At 34.2% G+C, this 23,230-nt stretch overlaps 1 protein-coding gene across 4 annotated transcripts in view; it reads right to left on the reverse strand.

Moving 5' to 3' along the window:
- Positions 1-23,230, reverse strand: part of LOC115455655 (trichohyalin) — a 102,735-nt gene extending 79,505 nt beyond the window's left edge. Inside the window, exons 1-3 of one of the 4 annotated variants that reach the window (XM_030184309.2) lie at positions 23,035-23,230; positions 7,880-7,912; positions 2,807-2,832 (exon numbers count right to left, since the gene is read on the reverse strand). The gene's annotated coding sequence lies outside the window, so the exon portion shown is untranslated. The remainder of the gene's footprint in view (positions 1-2,806; positions 2,833-7,879; positions 7,913-23,034) is intronic. The other 3 variants (XM_030184308.2, XM_030184310.2, XM_037436733.1) reach the window with 3 other exon arrangements.

The following is a 23,230-nucleotide window of genomic DNA, read 5'->3' on the forward strand; positions in this document are numbered from 1 at the left end:
TAACAGCTAGTCTCAGATGTAGAGCTGACAGCGGAAAGTGACCCCTACGGATTCTAACCTATGGCAAGTTTTTCAATGTACACCACTGTCGTTATAAATACGATACTTCTAGTAATATTCTACTAGGAATATTAATACATAAGATCATAATGAAGGTATGCGAGCTATGTGCATAAATATTTTATTGCCAAGGCCGCACTTTTTGTGCCTGCTGGTGACCATTAAACAACTGGGCCAAGGTGCAATCGTGAATTCACGCCACCTGTGAATTGTGATAACCAAATAGTTTATAACCGTGTGTCATAAACTTAATACCCATCTATGTTGCAATCTGTCTTTGTCAGATTATTCTTGAATTGCCATGTTGACAAGTATTGATTTAAACAAAAACTATATCTTTATTTATGCCATTGGCGTATATTCCATAGACACGAACGTCCATATAAAATATTTGTTCAAAATTTGAACTAAAATGGCGACCAAAACGTTCTGTGATAACCTATTTTTTCACTTGAACAACGAATAATTTTCCTTATTTGAGTAATATTTTTTATTCAAATCCAAGTTTACACTTAGACTCGAGTTCTTATATCATGAGCGCAACTCCGTCTACAACCATAAGCTGTCATCGTATCAGTTCAAATCAGCTAAACACAGTGAATGTTCTGAACGCCAAGTCTAGTATGTAGTACAAATTATATCGATGATTTATGCAAAACATGCTTCCTTATTTAGTGAGCTGATTTAATTCACCATTTTAATTGCAAGGTCAGTTTAGGTTGAGTGTAACGTAAAATGAAACGTGAAGTTGGACTCGAAATATCTCGTTACTGTATTAACCGCAGATTTCATTATGACATTACGGCGCCCGATTTGTTAATTCCAGTAGAATCAATTTGTTTATTACGTCTACTTGAGAAACTGTGTTAGATTTTGACATTGCATATGAAAGGCACACCGTCCTTCATTTTGTTACATCACTATTGAGAAGGCTTAAAATGTGCATAATTATTAGATAATGGCACATTTTATCACCGCTAAATTGACGTCATTGGACAAATATGCGCGGGAAATTTACATTCCACAGATTATAAACTGCATAATATTATTTTATCATTACGCACCAATTTGTGCCGATTAAAATATAGATTTTATTATTTTTACGTATTCAAATATAAACTTTAAAAGTATTAGGAACGTATTACAAAATGGAATGAAAATGGCGAAAGCTGTGTTGCCATCCCAAGCGGAAGCGCCTTTCTAAATTGTTTGTATTTCACACGTATTGAAATATTAAGTATATTTACTCGTTATATGAAGCTACATAACGTGTTTACTTGAAAAATGGTCACATAACATGTATTGCGTAAATCTGACCATTGTAACCAAAAATGAACACATTGAAATGAAACGTTTCTTCCGTAGGCTCACAATAGCCGACATCTAGAACGAACACAAAAACTAAGATGGCGAAATAAGTCTGTAATTAAAAAAAACTATACTAAACCAGTCATAGAGTTTTGCAGAAGCAATAAAAACTTTTTAGCACCCAAAAGATTTTTCAGAACTCAAAACATTGTTGAACGATTGAAATAAAACTATTTTGCGGATTCTATGACGGTTTTTATGTTATAATTTTCTCCCAACATTTAGAAGTGTGCAGCCTTCGTAGTCACGGGGCGGACTGAGATGTTGGTCATCCGAAAAGTCAAAGTTACAATATCTACCTATATTTTACAATTCTACTTTTTTTTTAATGTAGGTATTGACGGTCCGATCTACGCAGAATGAGTTAACAGTGTCTTGAGATGCAATACATTGAAACGACGAGTTAAAATTATAATATAAAAACTACGAAAATAGTTTTATTTCAATGTCTAACATTCGCGTAAACAAAATAAATCATTATTGTTGAACGAGTGAGAAATAACTATAATTATCCTCACATGGACAAACTAACCTATAAAAGGTTACTATGATTTATTACAAAGATTAAAAAAAAAATACCGCTAACCATGCATTGAAAAAGTTTAAATTACAATGATTTCGAAATTAATATTACCATTTAATTACAAAATTGACGCACTGCTGACAACATAATTACTTGTATCATTCAAAACGCAAGACACGCATTTCATATTCGGCTTATCAAATGAGTTGAAGGGAACTGTTAAGCAATGTTGTTAACCGAATGATGTTTATTTGTAAGCTTGTCTTTGGACGAGATTTTCTATTCTATTAAACAGACATGGATCGAATTTGAATTATTAAAAATAAGTAATAGGATTATAATTTAATGAGATATTAAGAATGTCTTAACCATTAAGCCTGATTAGTTTAGTATAAAACGATTAACTATACTAATATATAAACCTGAAGAGTGTGTTTGTTTGAACACGTCAATCTCAGGATCTCTTAAACCAATTTGTGATTATTACATAATAAAGAATGACAACTCATTTATGTTATTATGTAGTTTCAACTTCATTCGCTTGTTTTTTATACAAAATTTGGTATTTATGGATTTACAAGGTAAATATGCGTTTATTATCATTATTATTTGAATAAAATTCAAACTCACAATGTAGCTTACAATATTAATTTAAAATACACACTTCATTACTCAACTCAGCATGTACCAGTCAAATTAAGCTGTTAATATTTACGATCGTAATATCCGTAAATCGTTAACACGAAAGGGTACTAAATCACACAGTTTCTTATTGTATGCATCATTAGAAATTCCTATAACTCCACTTTCAAACAAGCGTCACTATTAACACGTAATAGAAATTGCAATACTTACACGTTATAGGAGTTCACGCAAGATATCTGAAAAAAATAATAATTTGTGAATTGGCAATATTATAACAGCAAAATTGAAATATTAAAGGAAATCGTTTTGTAACATGGCAACACTGATATCACGTAATAAATAACGCCTTTTTAAATGTAGAACTTCCAAGTTAAAGATAATGTTTACAAAAACACGTTGGAATGTATTACTTCAAAGAATAAAGATAAAATAAATTGTCGAGTTTTAAAATGGTACTTTACCATTGTTTAACACGACATTCACTTTCAACTGGAGAAAAGGACAGACGTTTGCACTTATTTTTTACGGTCCATGTCAAATTGTTGCCACACTTGCATTGCCTCACTTGCAGCCTACCGCTAAAATATCTATATTTCCTTAAACCCTTGAAGCATCGGAATGTTTGCCGGCAAACATGACAGCTACATGACATTTACGTGTGTCACGGGAATATAACCTTATATACTACATAATAAGGTCACACGCATAATGTCATGTAGCTGCCATGTTTGCCGGCAAACAATCCGATGCTTTAAGTGTGATTCTAAACAGAAATGAGTATTTAGAATCATTAAAAAATAAAAAAAAAATGTTTACCGTCATACCGCGATTTTTTTATTTTTATGTTAATGATTTCTTATGTTTATGCGAATGTTAGGCATTGAAATTAAATTTTTTTTCTGATTTTATCGCGGTTTTTATAATTTTAATTTTCTCCCAACTTTTCGAAGAATTTGCAGCATTCGTGGAGGACTGAGGTGTGGGTCATCCGCAAACCAAATTTACAATATTTACCTACATTTTAAAATTATACAATTTTTAAATTTTTTCACTGTTCGTGGTCTGATCTACGCAGAATGAGCTCACAGTGTCTTGAAGTCCAGCAACTGGTCTTTTGGGTTCCGATTTTTTATCTTAACAAACAAAATGCATATTTAACATTTATTGAGTTTACTAGAAACGTTTACGTACATAACATCAGGTTTTTGTCAAGTAATAAAAAAGAATCAACGTCACATGACATCCACAATTGTTCAAAGGCTGCCACTCACGCACGCCATCCGAACAGGTGAAAGCAACCAGACTTCTTTTACTTACGTATCTATAGCCTAAGGCATAACATGCTCCATTAAGCTCAACAATTTGATTGGTAAATGAAGCTTGGTTTGGGAACTGTTAATACGTTTTTTATAAATTCCCAACTGCGTAAGATTTTTATAAAAAAAACTTACGCGGATGGTAATAGTCAGATTTTTCTGGCCAGTTTTGTAATTTGCCATTTAAAGTATTACTAGGATGATGTCAATAGTACGTAGTTGTATTACGGTATGACTGCAGAGCTGAGATCTTGGGTTCGATTCCCTGGTCGGGCAATGTAATATTGGGTTTTTCTATTCAATATCAAATGTGATTTTGGGTTTTATACTCAGTATCAACCCGTAGTCTAGAAGTTTCTTTGATATGGAAATAAGTTAGCCCCCTATTTCATCATGGGACGTAATACACAGGCATAGATCTTCGAACCAGCGATATGTTTTTTTTTCTTTGTTGTTCGTTGAAGTCTCATGGAAAAAAGTACGTACTTGAAAAAGATTTTCCTAGTACAAGTTTAATAATATGTTACTATAGATAGGTTTTACTGAAGACAGTTTTTAAATAACTAAATAAGTACTATTAGTCACACAAAACAGTCCAGAATTAAAGTCTCATCACACGTGTGTTCGCATACGTGTTAAAAACACTAGCATAATTTAAACAGCACTTTAACGTACACGAAGTTATATGTTACTTATCTATAATTGAAAATTAGTTTCTAAAGCTTAAATTATTTGTTGTTTTTGTCATTCACGCGGTTAATAAAGGCTATTATATTTATTTTAATGCATATCAAGCTATCAGCTACTTTGAACTTGATCGAGATACCTATGAAAGTTGGGACCTAAAATGCTGGCCATCATATTGCAATAAAAAGGTCGATAAACGAAATTCGGATAATTCGAGTGTAGGCCGATAACATTAGCGCAACTTTCTTCATTTTATTACCGTTTAACCGGGCAATGAAAGTAAATACTGGTGTCAGATGACCACCGATGATGACCCTGGGTGTTTAACATTCTGTACCGACCCGCGGTTTTATTTACTCTGGTTTTAATAAATTGAGGTGATATTTAGTGGTTACTTAACCCACTAATTGGTACTTATGTGCGCCTGGTTAGTGAAGATGAAAATTTATTAATAAGAATCGATGGGACATCTTTGAATGTTGTGCTACTTCGATATCGGTGTAGCAAGTGCGGTTTCATATTTTAGTGGTCATAAATACTTGTTTAGTTTTGATAAAATGATGGCGGCGATAGCCTAGTTAGAAGTGGTACAGGCTGCCGAGTCGAACGTCTGCAGGTTCAAAACCTAAGGGCACGCGCATCTGATTATTCTAAAGTTATGCATGCATTCATTGTAAATAATTGCTTGCTTTTATGGTGAAGAAAAACATTGTGAGGAAACCTGTATACCTGAGAAGTTCTCTATAAAGTATTTTGAACGTGTGGTGGACTAAGGCTTAATGCCTCTCAGTAGTAGAAGAAGCCCTTGTCCAGCAGTGAGACAGTATTTAATATAAAGCGGATTTTACTATAAAGTGCCATGATTGGTAGTAAAGCGATGGAATTATAAATCTAAGTAAATGAAGGATCAAAATTTTAAGTTATGTTGTATTTGTGAGCCTCTTTACCAATTTCTAATATATCGTTGCAAGGAGCTCAATAAAACGCGTGTATTCAATTCGACTATTTATTGCGGACTGCCCGATTACTATCATTAATACAATATTTATACTTATACATATAAAGCTAACTATACTACACAATTGGATATCAAATATTTGTTATTTGCTTTATATTCAAGTTGTTTAAACTTATTTTGAACATAATAATAAGTTAGAGCTATAAAATGAGAGCACGAAGATACAATCATGTCACAATGAACTGGCAGATGTAACAAATGAGCAGCTCTTCAGAAAATTTGTCCAACTTACCGCTCGTTTGTGCACTTTGTGGAGCGCAGAAACACTTCCAAGTAATCATACAGATTAGTTTATCGTTATAGTCCTTTTTTAATTAAAAAAATGACAACTATGAAATTGTCTATAGATAACATTATTTATTTACTGAGTCCTAAATGTTCACACGAGGGTCATTAAATACAATTTAAAGTTTTCTACAGTTGTGGAAATATATACGCTCGCACTCTATCACATCATGGGACGGAATACCATGGGAAAGTAAGTGTATTAGTTCTCTGCCTAACCCACCCCTCCGGAGATAAAAGGTGTAAGTGTGTGTGTAAATAAACTAGGAATAAAATAAAATATTACGACGTTTACGTCCCGTAAAAAAATACAAGTTATGACGGTAAATTTTGAATTGAAAATTGTGTTATTTCAAATCAAAATACTAATATAAAATAAATATAAACACTATTATTGCTATAATTTGTGAATAATAATAATAATATCAGCACTGTATTATATACTTGCCCACTGCTGAGCACGGGCCTCCTCTACTACTGAGAGGGATTAGGCCTTAGTCCACCACGCTGGCCTAGTGCGGATTGGTAGACTTCACACACCTTCGAAATTCCTATAGAGAACTTCTCAGATGTGCATGTTCACACAGAATACACACATGATTTTTTAGAAAATCAGAGGTATGCCCTTGGGATTTGAACCTGCGGATATTCGTCTCGGCAGTCCGTTCCACACCCAACTAGGCTATCGCCCCATCTATCATGTTTTAAATAAATTTTGAAAATAGAAGCATGAGTTTAATAAAATCTTTATAATTATTAGATATACTGGTACAAAAACCCAGGATACAAACATGATTGCCGACGCTAAACACGTTCTCAATTAGTAGACGTTGATTTCCATGTAAACGACTGTGGCTTCCTCTTATCGTACCAGCGCATCCCGTGGCGGATGTCAACTCTATTCTAAAGTAAATGGTTACGGCCGTCCCACTAGAGACTAGACCGGACTTAGAAACACAAGTATATGATCACTTATAATCGTGTAGTATCCAACCAAAACGCGTTCGGAATTTTTGTTTAGTGTCTACATAATGAAACTTAACATCTCATGTCTCTGGATGGTGATCGCAGTGGAATGAGATGTTAAGGTGTTGCGTGGTGTTTCTACTGTTTATGGCGGTCATATCGCTTACCATCACCCAGGTAGACTCTTATGTATGAGAGACCTACCACCAGTCATAATATATTTCCCAAGATAGTGCGTTTCTCAGAGAAGGCCATCATAAATTGACCATTGTCACATAAGACCACCATAAATTATTTTATTGGCGCCATTCTGTGCAACAGATCGAGAGCGTCTGCGTGAAGCCTTATATAAGGTTTGTCACAGACCTGTGTGGGTAGTTATGTATGTATTCCGGTTTTCGTTTCAACTTACTCTCTGGGAAAAAACAGATGAGACTAAGGGCTTAATGGTTATGAAGTAAAAGTTATGGATAAGTGAAAATTAAATGACGTAAGATTATATAATTATATAGCAATTGCGGTAATTGCGAAAGAGTTAATCGACTTAGAAAAGATAAGGTTTCTTTTAAGATATTCTTATATTTAATTTCCTTACTAATAGAATTATTCATTAGCCAGTGAAACTGGTAAATTTTTGAATCCATAATACTTTTTTTTTATGATTTTTTATTTTCTGATTTTTCGATAATTTTGTAATTTAGTGCGAACATGGTGCGTGTAAGTGTATTTCTGATTGAAACTATGATGTTGTTTCCCCGACAAATTGCACTACTAAGGCTTTGGAGCATGTAAAATCCAAATTACTTTTTAATAATATTAATTTTGTTCTAAACTCACATTTATTCTACATATATGGTCAGAATAACTTATGGTAGTGTTGTTTTAGAAGTCAAGTACATAGTTTCATTGTTTAACGTAATTGCAAAGTAGCCACGTATAACAAGACTGCATACTGATTCCTGTGAACGCAATCATCTCTCGTCAGTCGACATTCTATTAAACCCCACTTACCATCAGGTACAGTAGAGTCAATATGCCGTGGACCTATAACAAAAAAGTTAAACATACATACATAACATCACGCATTTATCTCCGAAGGGGTATGCAGAGGCGCAACTAGGGCACCCACTTTTCGCCAAGTATGTTCCGTCCCATGATGTTATAGGGACCGAGCCTATCGCCATATCGAGCACAAATTCCAGACTCCGGGATACTGAGCAGAAAAAACCCAAATATCGCGATAAAAAGTTAAACGCAACGTCTTTAATTTGCAGACTTTGTTTTGTCCCTACTATTAGGTGCAATGAATCACTTGCCAAAGTAGCTTTCAAACACAATTCGGCAAGGAACCCGCATGAACACTGCACATAAATATCTTCCATGTAGGAGTTGTGTAGGCTTGATAACGCTGAGTCAAACGAAGGTCAATTACGTCATGAAGAAAAGTTGTTTCTAGGAATTTATGCTAATTGTAATAGAGAACAGGCAATCTTAGATTTTTCCTATGTTTGTGAACAAGTTTTTAATTATTTTTTTTTAGTTTGCAAAGTATTGTCCGTATAAAACTCTTCAGATGTTGTTCACAGAGTTGGTTAGATCTGTATTATGAATGGGTGTCATTGATGTTTGTCTTTCGGAATGACTGTGAGTAATATGAAATAATCCCTTTTACCCTTTTTCGATTGATTGTGTAAATTCAAATGACTTATTTATTGGTGTATTTTTGGGTTCGGATTTAAAATTAAGATTGGAGTTTTTATTGATATGTCTAATCAACTGTTATCTGGTTGTTATTTAAGGGCCGAAATATAGTATTTAAGTCTAGTCTAAGCTATAAGTAAACTTTAAAACATTACTTTTCATGGCTTTTTATGCGTGAAATGTACCTTGCGTTCTTTTATACACCTATTACCTACCCCTGACAACGTGTATACAAATTTTGTCATAATCGGTTGAGTAATTAATGCGTGAAAGTGTAACCAAACAAAAAAAAATATCGACGGTTAAAGGCTTAATTGATTTTTATTTTCAAAAGATTTAACTAGATTCAAAAAAACATAGGAAAACGAGCTGATTTTAAATATGTAAAAAAGTTAGTGTCGCAAAAAAATATCGTACATGTCAATAGCCTTTCAACTGACGATTTTTAATATTAATTAGGATACTTGGTGAATCCCCCGGCTCCCCTTTCATTCATCTAAGCGAAAGGAGCATGGGCATAAATATTTTAGGTAATAGGGTGGCGTAGCAAATAAATACTTTGGGAACCTTCAAAACAACGGTGCAACAATTTTTTTTAAAGATGGCGTTCTCATAAAATAACATTTTTTGTTCAATATTCTACAAGTCATGTGCATGGTTCTACGAAAGTTATTACAGTTTTTACCACAATTTACACTGTAATTGAACTGCATGGATTCCTCGCGAGTCGGCACGGCCCGAGGCGCCATTCTATATTTACCGCGACAGCCAGATCAGATGAAAACTACCATTGTATACCATTGAATCAAGTTTATTAGTTGTTATAAATAATGTTTAGACCTCACAGACACTAAAGTTATAGGGAATGGCTCTTCTCCGACTTTTTTAACAAACAGAAAATGAAATTTGTTTAGTGCTGGGAATCGAACCCGTTTTTTCTTTGATCGCTGTGTTACTAAGATTATTGACTTTTTTTATGCAGTATTCGAGTTATAAAGTATAATTATTTTATACACTGTTCGAGTTACTTATTCTACCTGAGAATATTTTTTTAAATACCAAGATAGATAAAAAAATGTTGCTAGAATAAAAAATACATAAGAAAACTTTAAAGGCATGCAAATATGTATGTAATGCGTACTGTTATTGACATGTTTTTAAAGTGAATCTAAAGCTAAAAATAAAATCTGCTCGTGTTTTAATTTGCAAGTACTTTGACGAAAGTGCTCGAAACCAAAACGCCTTACAAATCGAACATTTACAATAACGATTACGCTATTATGTAACATACGTCCACTTTCCAACCACCAACGCAGTGATAAATCTTCAACTAATGAACGAGAAAGTGCGTGAGGCGATTGCAACTAAATTAATTTAATGAAGTGTGCGTGGATTGTTTGTAATTAGATAGTGTCACGTGATTGCGGTGTTTTTGAAACAGACTTTGTACGTGAAATAAATAGAGACAAAATAAAATAATTTAAATAATACTTCGCAATGTAATGTTTACGAGATCAGAAATTGGATTGTTCTCTTTAAAGTTACCTGTGTTTTTTTATTAGATAAATAAATATAATTGATAAGAAATTCTGAGGGAATTTCAAGTATGAATTATTATATTAAGTATTAATAAGATGTTTCTAAAAATTTCGAGCCATGCTTCTTATCACGAGGGCTAAATAGATTATCGACATTTCCTTATTATTTAGTCTAAAATAGCCACTCGTATTGCCAACATTTTTTTTGTATCATACCTATTTTAAAAATTTTACTATACCAAGTTCAAGAAAAAAATAAAAGCAGAGAATACCGTATCAAATCTATACTATAAAGCTAAAGAGTTTGTTTGAATATATAAATCTCAGGAACTACTAAACCGATGCTGATATTTTATTCACTATTAGGAACCTACATTACTGCCGAGTGCTATAGGCTACTTTTTTTTGTCCCGGACAAACTATTCACGCGGGGGATGTCGCAATCAAGACCTAGTACAATATAACTTTTGTTTACATCTATTAATTTCTCCGATACAACACATATACAAAATTAAAAAGTAGTTAGACTTGCTTACATTTATTTTCGCCCTGATGGTTATATAAACATGACTATTTATGTACCCTATCGTTAATTAAAATCACTGACATTCAAAATGGCTTCCCCCGAAGCCGTATTCGCAACGCAGGTGAATACACCGGATGTGGTCTTGATGCGGGTTTGCGAACAAATCTAAAGTATTAATCGTGAGCTACCTGCCTATTTGAATTTGGAAATGGGATTGCGAAAAAAAATATGTGTGCCAGTATTGTTAATTCAAATAAAGTTTGTTTTTGTGGAACTTTTTGAACAGGTACATTATTTGTAATACGTGCACAGATAAAATATCAATGAATTGAAATTTATTCAAAATGAATTTAAGAATTTAATTCCTGCAGGACTAAATATGAGCCATAAGTGTTTATCGCTGGGGATATAAAATATATATTATACCCATAAGATCATTGTTTGGCTTAGCACCCTCTTTCCATTCTCATTTACAACAGTAATCAATTTATTGTTAATCTATACTAATATATAAAGATGAAGAGTTTGTTTGTTTAAACGCGCTAATCTCAGAAATTACTATACCAATTATGATTTTTTTTTCACTAATAAGCTACATTACTCCTGAGTTCTATATCTATAGGTTATTTTTATCCCGGAAAAACTTATTCACGCGGACGGAACCGCAAGCAAAAGGTACCAGTATAAATTAGTTAAAAATACCTATACTAATTTGCTAGAAAATTTTAATCTACTGACTTTATAATAACCGACAACTGTTTCATTCACAGTTACGAATTCATTATGTTTCGAAACAATTTAGCAGTTTTTATATAAAACAGGAAATTGATATTGCATGTGCGCGACGGATCTTGTGTTATTGAGGTGGATATGAAAGCAGTGACTGATACATTTCTTTGTTACGTAACATTTATATGTTAATTGAATGAGAATGGAATGTTTTAATCTTGATATTTTTTACTACATAATATAATATTAAATTGTAGGAATTTAAATGAAATGCAAGCAAATTGGTTTATTAAAAAAACTTATGTTTTTTAATTTGTATATTGACGTGTAAATTGCCATTAAAATAAAACTATTTTTTAGTTTTTTCGCGGTTTTTATATTCTTAGATTCTCTCGGAGTTTTGAACACTGCAGTCTTACGGCCCAATGTCGTCACTCAGAAGCATATTATCATCCGAGCGAGCATTGGACCGAGTCCCTAACCCCTGTATACGCTACACCGGCATACCAACTAAAACTTCCAGTGGCCTTCTTCGGCGCATACGGGATGGCCCCAAGGTATCTTGTTGCACTAAGGTAGCTGCTCGGAACCGTCATTATTTTAACCAGTTTATAGTTCTCTTACGAGTTGGTCACTCGCCACAAATAGACGCAGACATTGGATAGCATTACGTATGCTATATATTAGATAACGACTTACACAACACAATTACTAGATACGTGGAGACGATCTGTTCATTGATTCAGAAATAATGTTCAGTTGCGTTATACTTTATCATTATTTTGCAACGTCAAGGATTCGTAGATAATAAAAACCTATTTGATCAAATACACAGATAGATGACTCTTTATTTTACGCTATAGATATGTATTGTTTACAAATTAGTTGACCTTTCCTATTTTTAACAAAGGGATGTTTCGTTCCTTTACGAAATCTATCTTCTATACTTATAATAAATCTGTAGAGAGGTCAATTCTGTACATAAAATATATTTCCAAAATAACTATCAGGGGGTGATTAGGGATCGATACTGATGCCAAAAATGCAATTAGTAAAATTTTTGTCTGTCTGTCTGTCTGTCTGTCTGTCTGTCTGTATAACCGTTATAGAAACAAAAACTACTCGACGGATTTTAACGAAACTTGGTACAATTATTTGTCATACTCCTGTGCTGGTTATAGTATACTTTTCATCACGCTACAATTAATAGGAGCAGAGCAGTGAAGGGAAATGTTGGGAAAACGGGAGAGGTTACTCCATTTTTTAAGCTTCCGTCGCGTGTGCAACCTTAATGGTTAAAGCTACACAGAAATCATATATGACGGAAATGTTCTCCTTAAAATTATGTAAAAAATATCCCACGACAGCATATGTCTATCTTTTATGGTTGACTCACAATAACACGTGTAACTCCTGATAGCTTAGCAGTTCGAAGCTTTCTCATTATATTTGTCTACTCTTACGTTTATAACACTCTCAGTCATCCCTAATTAAAAAGTTAACATTATTAAATATTCCATAATAAAGAATCATAGAAATCGGTATAGAAACACCAAAGTTATACATGAAATACGCTAATAATAAGCCATCATGCGTGAATACTGAATCATGCTATAAGGATTATTTTTGTATATATATAAGGTCGCGAACACACAGGCAGGCGGCTTGCTTGGCACCTAGAGGCTAGCGAATCACCTAGCGAGTAGCTTCGTAAAACGAACATTCTCGAACGTTCGCGACCGGCTCCATTTTTGAAGTCCGAAATCCACGCGGGCGAAGCTGCGAGCGGAAGCTAGTAGAAAATAAAATGCTACAATACTTATTTTATTAGGTATGTTTATTGTTTATCTCTGAACTCGGGGAAATAAAAACAAAGCTACATGGCTGAAAGGGTATTGGTAAATTCCTTTTTTTTTATTTTGAAACAATATTTATTTTGCCCTACTGCACCTGATAGTAAGTGGAGTCCAACAGAATATCGACTGACGAGAGATGATTACCCTTCGACAGTCGACTCAATTATGCCGGCCTGTTGAAACCGAATATATACAGGCTGATCCCGCATCACGAGACACTTACGTAGGCCACTATGGCGGGTTTCTTCTGTACTTTGGTCGCCATCCGAGCGGATATAGAACACATCATACCACCAACAAAAATTAATCGAGCGGTTTTGCTTTCATCATATTTCGAATACATTTTAATTAAATAAATTCAAAATTTTATTCCTTCAATTCATTAGTTATAATGAATAAGGCATACAAATCATCTTATTAATGTTAATATTACCATCTCCGCCATTAGCAATGCGTAAACACGTTGATTATAGGAATTACTGTAAGCGAAATTATAACTGTTAACTAAAGTAGGCATAACTTACAAAATGTTAACCGCATTTTTCAATACGTAATATGTCATGTTCTCGAAGTAATTACGTCACGTTTTCAAGATACTTTTGTAATTACGAGTTCTGGGAATCGTATACAGAAATATTCTACAAGAGTGTTATGTACAAAAATACTATAATGAACATAATAATATCAGCCCTGTATTATATACTGTCTCATTGCTGCACGGGCCTCCTCTACTATTGAGAGGGATTAGCGATTAGTCTACCATGCTGGCTTAGTGCGGATTGGTAGACTTCACACACCCTCAAAATTCCTATAGAAAGCTTTTTAGGTATGCAGGTTTCCCCACGATATTTTTCTTCACCGGTAAAGCAAGCGATGATTCACAAAGAATACACACAATTGATTTTATAAAAGTCAAAGGTGTGTGCTCTTGGGATTTGAACCTGCGGACATTCGTCTCGGCAGTCCGTTCCACAACCAAATTAGCTAACGCCGCGTTAAATGGACATAACACCGGTCTTAAATAGGGCGATAATTTTAATCGAAATCAAAACACTTTTTTGGTATTAATATTCTGAAACCTGATTGTATGTTATGCTTACATATGCAGTAAATGTGGTTAATCAAGCACCTATGTTTATGCAGCGATAGCCTAGTTAGAAAAGGAACTATCGAGACCAATATCTGCAGATTCAAAAGCCAAGGGCACGCACCTTTGGTTTTTCTAAAGTTTCATGAGGAAACATGCATACCAGAGTAGTTCTCTTTAAGAATTTTAAGGGTATCTGAGACCTGTCAATCCGCATCAAAGCAGCGTGGTGAACTAAGGCCTAAGTCCTCTCCGTAGTAGAGGAGGCATGTGCCCAGCAGTGGGACAGTGTATAATACAGGACTGATATCATTATTAATATTAAACACCTACTTCTATATCTTAAGATTAAAATTTAAACCATAATCAGTTCTTTTAATTCAAAAATTCATACATATTTATGACTCCGTGGTAAAACCAAATGTAACCGACGCGAATATTTAAATACCACAAAATACTGATTTTGATCATCATTCTTTTGGGAATTAAACCTGTAACTTCACAGTTAACAACTAAACCACAAGGCGATTATATAAGCATGCGATATCGACGTATTTCTTTGTACATGCAATTTGCTTTCAAGGTGTTTCGCAGACAATGGATCTTCCTGTCACACACGACGGTTATTAACTGTTATGTAACGTTATATAATCAGATAGGCATCTGGAAAAAGATATTTAAGAGTATCACTGATAAACTTTGAACCACTATTATAAACACAAGGGCTTGTATATTTGGACTCTGAGTCAATCAAGCGTGAATGATTTGGATTTGTATGACCTGACGCAGATTTTATTTTTTTACGTGCTTGAAATGAAGAGACGAGCTTGCCGTTTGCCTGTTGATAAACAGTAGAAACACCATCCAACACCTTGAATTACAAAGTATTGTTTGGTATTCCACTGCGCACGCCATCCTGAGACATGTGATGAGTCTTATTATATCCAGTAATTACGCTGGCTACAATGTCCTTCTAACCGGAACACACCAGTGACTATACACTGCTGCTTCGCGGCAGAAATAGACAACCGTCCCGGTAAATACTTTTTTATTGCCTTAATAGGCAAACGGACAAGCGGTCCGTCTGATGGCAAGCATCCGCCGCTCATGGACTAAAGCAATACCAGAGGTACAGCCAAGACATTGCCTAAAGGGAGGTGAGCATTCTTTTTAAACCTCGTTTAAAGGACAAGTAATAGCGCTCGGGAAACACTGATGCAGGGAGTTCATTCTAAAGTAGTTTTGTAGTACCTGAATGTATTTGAACCTGCATTCTATATTCAGTACTAAAAAATCTGTTTGTACAGTACAAGCAGGATACCCCGGGACCGTCCTTTTCGAAGAAGGCCGCCGCGGGTTTTAGTTGGTACGCGATGTACGGTACACAGGGGATTGGACTCCATCCAATGCTTGCTCGGAAGATGCAATGTTCCCGAATATAGGCTTTGAACTGTAAGACCAGTGAATTGCTCGGAAGATGCAATACTCCCGAATATCGGCATTAAGCCGTAAGACCAGTGAAACCAACATAACCGTTCCCTAAGTGATGATAGCGTTACGCTTTTTTTTTCCCCGAAAAAAGTCAGTATTTGATCCGTCAACCGATACATACATAAATTGTAAATACTAGTATATACGTACCTATAATTCATAATGTAGTATAGAAATATTTATAAAGAAGTCGAGGGTAGTGCGACCGGCCTATTCTCGATCTACAGTCCTAATAAAAATCAGTGTGGTTTTCCGTGAGATTCATTGCGCTTCGTTCTACACAATATCTTGTAAAGAATATTATCCCATCCTTAAATACAATCCCAAACAACCGCTGTATCTAGGCTAAAGCCATCAGTACTATAATAGGTCCTGTGCAGTTACAAGGCGACAAGTCAACGACAATCGCAAGTGAAATGTCGGAAGGACATCAACAATGCAAGCCACTCCCTAAATTGTGAAGAGCGCTTTCTTCGAATACCTAGCGGAGATGTCATTGTCAAACCTGTTTTAGTATGTCAAGCGTAGTAAACACTAGCACATATTTTAAATATTTAACTACTTACTGTAAATTCATTGAGTTTGAAATAAATCTAGTTTAGTTTTGTTTTGATTTTTGTATTATTATTTTCTGCCGATGTTTTGAAGACTGCATTCATGGTCACGGCGTGGACTGAGGTGTTGGTCGTCCGCAAGTCAGATACAATATCTACGTACATTTTACAATTATACTATTTTTATTTTTTAGCTGTTGACGGTCCGATCTACGCAGAAAGAGATCACAGCGTCTTATTGAAAATATATTTTTTACTGTCTCGATGGCGCGGCGTATTGCGTGTGTGGTTTCGCTCTGAATTCTGGAGTTCGAATCCTGGGTTAGGCATTGTTCAGTATTAGAACGCGGAGTCTGGAAGATATGGCGATAGGCTCGCTCTTTATCACATCATGGGACGGCATAATAAGGCGAAAAGTGGGTGCATTTATTGTACCTCTGTTTACCACTTCAGGGATAAAAGGCATAAATGTATGTGTAAATATATTTTTGTAGAGTTTCTTAATGTATGTTTTCACTCCACAAAGATGCATTCCTTTAAGTATTTTTGTACAAGCAACTAAAATGTATTGTTCCGTTAATGGCATAAAAGCCAATACAAGTAACAAGTGGTTTTATTTATGTACTCGACACCACAGAGATGTCAAACGAAATTGCACCTTAACCACGTCCCGTAGAGTACAAAATAACATTTTCGAATTCTTTAGAAGAGGCCAAAATAGAGAAAAGTCTTTCATATAAGTCAAACGATTTCGTGTCGTAATTTAAGAATGGTAGAGTTCAGTTTGCTGAATAATTATAGAAAGGATAGTCCAAAAAATACACAAAGAATGTGGATTTATGTCGATGCGTGGTCTTGGTCGTTTATCTATTCGTTTTTATTTAACAAACATTCGAAGCTGACCAGAATAAATATTTTTGTACCATTATCTTTATAAGCCTTTTTACACTTTTAATGGGTAACAAGACCTGATAAAAACATTCTCTGAAGGCAATCGCAATCAGTATTAAGATAGAGAACAAATAAACAACTACCAACTTTAATAGTTGATATATCAAACTTATAGAGTGCTCGCGTTAATCACTTATTACAAAGCAGTGGCGAAAGGTCAGATTTTCCGAAAGGGAAAAAAAGATAATAATAATATCAGCCCTGTATTATATAGCCCACTGCTGAGCACGGGCCTCCTCTACTACTGAGAGGGATTAGGCCTTAGTCCACCACGCTGGCCCAGTGCGGGTTGGTAGACTTCACACACCTTCGAAATTCCTATAGAGAACTTCTCGGATGTGCAGGTTTCCTCACGATGTCTTCCTTCACATCTATCAATCTACAAATCAATTGATGATAATTAGAATCTACATAAAGGTAATCCGGAAGGAATCGGGTTATATGGACACTTCACCACTGTTATAGAGTTGATTAGACGGAGCAATTATCTCGCTTCGGTACGAATTCTGGAAAGGACATAAAAAGGAGCCCGCTTGGAGTCATTGGTGAGGTAATTCTTGTCTGCGTTAAGACGAGACTTGCCTCAAGAAACTAGCCGCAAGATACAAGCTACGTCTTATAGTGGCCTAACACTACATACATTATACTACAAAAGCGTTATTATATTCTATAAATTCACAGTTACATATCGGGATCAGCGCATCTATATCCGGTTCTAACAGGCCGGCATAATTGTGTCAACTGCCAAGGGGTAATCAACTAGTCAGTCGCCATTTTATTAGACTCCACTCTACTTACCATCAGGTGCAGAGTCAATATGCTGTGCCGATATAAAAAATACAGGTAGAGTCAATGGGTAGAGTACAAAATATTTTCGCAAGCACACAATGAAAGTGTGGGTTCGTGTTCGCTCGGCAGCTTTCGTGCACGCTCGGCTCGAACATCACATTCGCGAAATTGATCCGCTTAGTTATCCAGTTTAAAAGTGAAACTTTTTGTCATATATTGTACGTAAATGGTTAAGTCTAGTTTCTAAGTTAGCGATTAACTGTGTTTCGTATATTTAAATAAATTAAAATAACTTATGTGGGTGGATGGCACGTAGATATTTGTAGCTTGTTCCAAGTTCAATTTGCGTGAGCTTTTTTAATTATTTATGCTACTTGTAATTTTCAAATATTTAGATTAGAATATGCAGCACAAAATATTTTTGCATATCATATTCATTTTAAGATATTTATTTACATGAACTTAAAACAATTACTAAATTAACTTTAAACAAAATAAAAATATATGCAATAAAACAATTAACCCATTTAAATCTTTTTAATATAAGTAGCTCGTTGAAATCTTTTGTTTGTGCGATCGCTACCACAGAACAAAAATTCATTGTGACCCGATACATGTTTTGTTGATTACTGCCGAATGTAAACAAACAAGTGGATAATCGACATTCTTCAGTACCTGTTTGTTTATTAGTTACATTTAAACAATGCGTCATAAAATGCCAATAAATGTCATACAATGCAAGTCAAGGTAATGCGGTTAGGACTTTCTCACAAAAGTTAAGAAACCCATGTCATAGAATTTCGTGATGCTTCCCTCTTTATTTCTTTTATTTTTATTTAAAGTAAAAAATAAGTAACAATAAAAAAAATTGCAACGATCATTATATTATGTGTATTACAATTTCATAATTTTTCTTTCTTTATTTTTTATTGTTTAAGCTTTTTGTATTTAGAGTAAAAAATAATCAATATTAGAAAAAATGCAACGATATATAATATGTATGTATGTATATATTATAATGATCAATTAACTATTGCAAATATATATGATGTGGAAATATTTATAGACTCTACCTACCTTTTGAACGAACTTATATCCTTCATCTACTTTAAGAAAATGATCTCATTAATATTATCTTTAATTATCATCTTATCACAATACCAAACTAACAATCATTCTAATATCGCTGTAAAATAAAACATAATAAAAAAGACTCTATTAAAAGGTAATTAAACATAACAAATTAAATCCCATTAAAACCGACCTTCATGTCCCCATTAATAAATTCTATTAAACACGTTGTCGGTGCAGTGCGTAATAGTTAAGCAATAGCGACTTTAACAATGTCTTAAATTGATACGTTTAAGAATTATAGTGTTTTAATGGTACAGATAGTAAGTGGTCCTAAATTATCATTTTTATTTGATAATTTTATCATTCTTAACATTGTTACATTGCTTTTGCCCGCGCCTTCATTGGTACTAAAACACATGTAATTAATTAATTAAAAAAAAATTGCGTGGTGAACAAATAGCCCTATCATTAGTAGAGACCAACAGTGAGCGTATGAATATCAAAATTGTAAGCTGATTTTGTACTACCTTGATACCGCTATCTCTACTTCCGCTTCAAATCATTATTTACCAGTATGATAACATTATCCCCAAATACTAGACTAATTTTATCCCGCGGATCTCAGAAAAGTCAATAATTACATTCCAAAGCTATAAAGGTTAATAGCCCAAGACAAGCCATTATCTAGTTACATAACTATTACGTCCTCACTATCAAACAGACAAGACTTTCGACATCAAATTAAAAGCAATTAAACATACGAGAAAACAGGTTCATACAATAGGCCTTTGTTTATGGTTGTGGTCAACCCTCGGCGTTTGTCTATGTACAATAGTTTAAGAGCTAAACGATTGCTGTGTAAGCCTATCAAGATGTTTTATTAGAAAGCAAGGTATACTAAATTCAGGGGCGTATCTAGCTGTATCTATACTAATATATAAAGCTGAAGAGTTTGTTTGAGCGTGCTCGGAAACTACTAAATAGATTTTGAAAGTTTTACTAATTGGAAGCTACATTGCTCTTGAGTGTTACTTTTATCCCAGAAAAACTTTTTTACGTAGGTGGAGCCGCAGACAAAAGCTAGTCAGTGATACGGACTCGAGGTTTAGGGGCCCTTTTTGACTCATACTTACAATAAACTAAACAGGTTACCAATAGTCCGTACTACTCTAAAGGACCACCAACAAATTTTTATATAGGGCCAATCTGCGGTTACGCCACTGACGAAATTTAAAATAGTACTTAATATTCAAAAATATATACACAAATAATTATTAAAACACTCAATTCAATTATTAGGTTAATCTTACATGAAATTTATCAGAATATGACCATCGTTATACTACGTCTGTGTAAACTCACATATAATCTACTGTAAAACCTAATTAATATAAATAAATATATAAGATTATAAAGATAATATTCCTACAATATGTTTTAAATGTTATATTTATTTTACAATGTATAACCTATAAATTTGCATGCCGTAAAAACGATGCAACCATGTAATTATTACAATAATTCTATCAAATAAATAAACATATAATATCGAGATAATATACTTCTCATATCCACACTTAAACCTATGTAAACATAGCATTTAATACATATTTAAATCAAATAATGCGTAAAAACACATGCGGTTGATACGCATCATAAAAAGTAATTAACGATTAAAAACACAAAACAAACATTGTAACCGAATCGGACACGGTAATTGTTTAAATGCTTCCTAATTCGAAGAGAAATTGTCGGAAACTTCCGCCATAGGCGTCGAACAATTGTTCTCTAACGAGTGTGTAAAGAAAATTCTTGGAGTGAGTGAAGTAACATGTTTTTAATATAAATGCGAAAGAAATGTTGTACCCCGTAGACTGATTTAGCATACATTTTACACACATTTAAAGTAGATAGGTAATATTAGCACTGTATTATCTGTTCCACTGCTGGGCTCGGGCCTCCTCCACTACTGAGAGGGATTAAGCCTTAGTCCACCACGCTGGCCTAGTGCGGATTGGTAGGCTTCACACACCCTCAAAATTCCTATAGAGAACTTAGGTTTGCAGTTTCTTCACGATGTTTTCCTTCACCGTTAAAGCAAGCGACAATTCACAAATAATACACACATATTTATAAATAAGTCAGAGGTGTTGACTGTTGACACACATAATCTTGGTTAACTACTTTTTATTCAGAAAAAGTGCACTGGGGTAAAAAGTACTGCACAGGCGGAACCATGAATTAATTCTAGTAGAGAATATGTTCAACTTGAAACTTGTAAGTATCCTCGTGTGTTGCCCACGATTTTAACTTTTCTCAACTATAACATAAAGTTGGAAATACAGTGAATCGCAGTTCTACTTTACCAGTAATTTCCAGAAAGAATAAAATTACAGACTTAATAACTTAATGATTTCTTATGTTTACACGAAGATATCAAAATGAAACTAATTTTTGCTTTTTATCGAGGTTTTTTACATTCTAATTTACGTAAGGAGAAAAGTATAATATCAAAAACAGCTATAAACTTTGAAATCTATTTTTATTTCGATGTCACTAAATTGAATGTATTCCCTAACACGTAATTATGTACCATCGAAGGTAGTCTTGCCTTAGTAGGCAAACGAGTAAGCGGTCCTGATAGTGAGCAGCATCCGCCGCTCACGGATTTAGCAATGTCAGAGGCAGTCAAGCCATTGCCTGCCGTAGTATTGAAAAGTGGTTAAATAATTCATTTCTGAACCAACCGATGAATACATTGCAGTTCCACCGCGGCCTACCCTTTTCAGTTATATACTCTATCCAAGTATGAAATAATCATGATGCGCAAAATAAAGCAATTTAAACAGAGAGATGTATTCGCAGATAAGAATATCGACAGATAGTCAATAACATGTTATCTTGATTACAGATAATCTAGCTCATTAAATGTTTGTAGAAAGTAAATCTACTTCGTGAAATTTTACTTTTTGTATGAGACTAGCTTTTGCCCGCAAGACCACCCGAGTGATAAGTTTTTCCGGGACAAAAATCCCGCTTTATATTTTCTCGTGATATCCTATAGCACTCTGGAGTAATGTAGCTTCCTATTAGTGAAAGAATTTTCAAAATCAGTTCAATAGTTCCAGACATTAGGCCCTACAAACCTATGAACAAACAAACAAACTCTTTATAATATTAGTATAAATGTATGTATTTCTATTAAGAAACAAAATAATGATATTTGAGGGTATCGAAACATCGTAACTACAACAAGGAAACAGATTTACAAGAATAGCAAACGAGACTACCGAGTAGCATTCGAAAACCGCAATTTGAATGTCGACTTGAAATAATCATTTATATACAGAAGTCTTGAAAATAAAACGCAAATAACGCAGCATAATTTACTATTACAAGTCAACTTACAAAGATTTTTTGCAATGTAGCGCAAAAAATCAAAGAAACAAAACATTTGAGGGTAGATAATAAAATTCATTTCTCTGTTTACTAAACCAGTGTTGTAATTTCTATATTTCTGTTAGTTTCTGGTCACTAACCGTGAATCTATACCGGCCTCAATGTTTTTCTCTTAAATGTTTCACAGACGTTCGCTAAACAATTATGGTCTAGCAAAAAAAACTCGAAGACATTAGCTGTTTGACTTTCAAACATCTACATTAGACGTCGAGTAATAATCTAGTAATTAAGTGGCGAGAGTGACCACTCTTCAACTTTTTATCGGCTATTCCTCTATTTTTGCTCGAGTGAAAGTCTTAAAAAAATCGCAGAATATGGTCACACAAACCAAGGTCTTAAAAGTGTTCAAAAATGTTTCATTATGAAACTTGGTCACGGAATTCTGCAAAAGAATAACTTAATACAACTTACCTTCTAATTTAGTTAAACAATCCCGGAATCAAACAAAAAGAAATCCACTTGACCTGTAAAACAACACTGTCCTTGAAACAAACTTGTAAAGCGAAAAAGTTTGCTTTCGTTAACACTATTTATTCACCAAATTAGACAATGAGTAAACGCGTGCGTCTTACGCGGTGGTTCGCGGTTCACTAAGGAAGGGAAGTGT

The sequence above is a fragment of the Manduca sexta genome, chromosome 9 (genome assembly GCF_014839805.1).
Source record: "Manduca sexta isolate Smith_Timp_Sample1 chromosome 9, JHU_Msex_v1.0, whole genome shotgun sequence".
Taxonomy (NCBI): Eukaryota; Metazoa; Arthropoda; class Insecta; order Lepidoptera; family Sphingidae; genus Manduca; species Manduca sexta.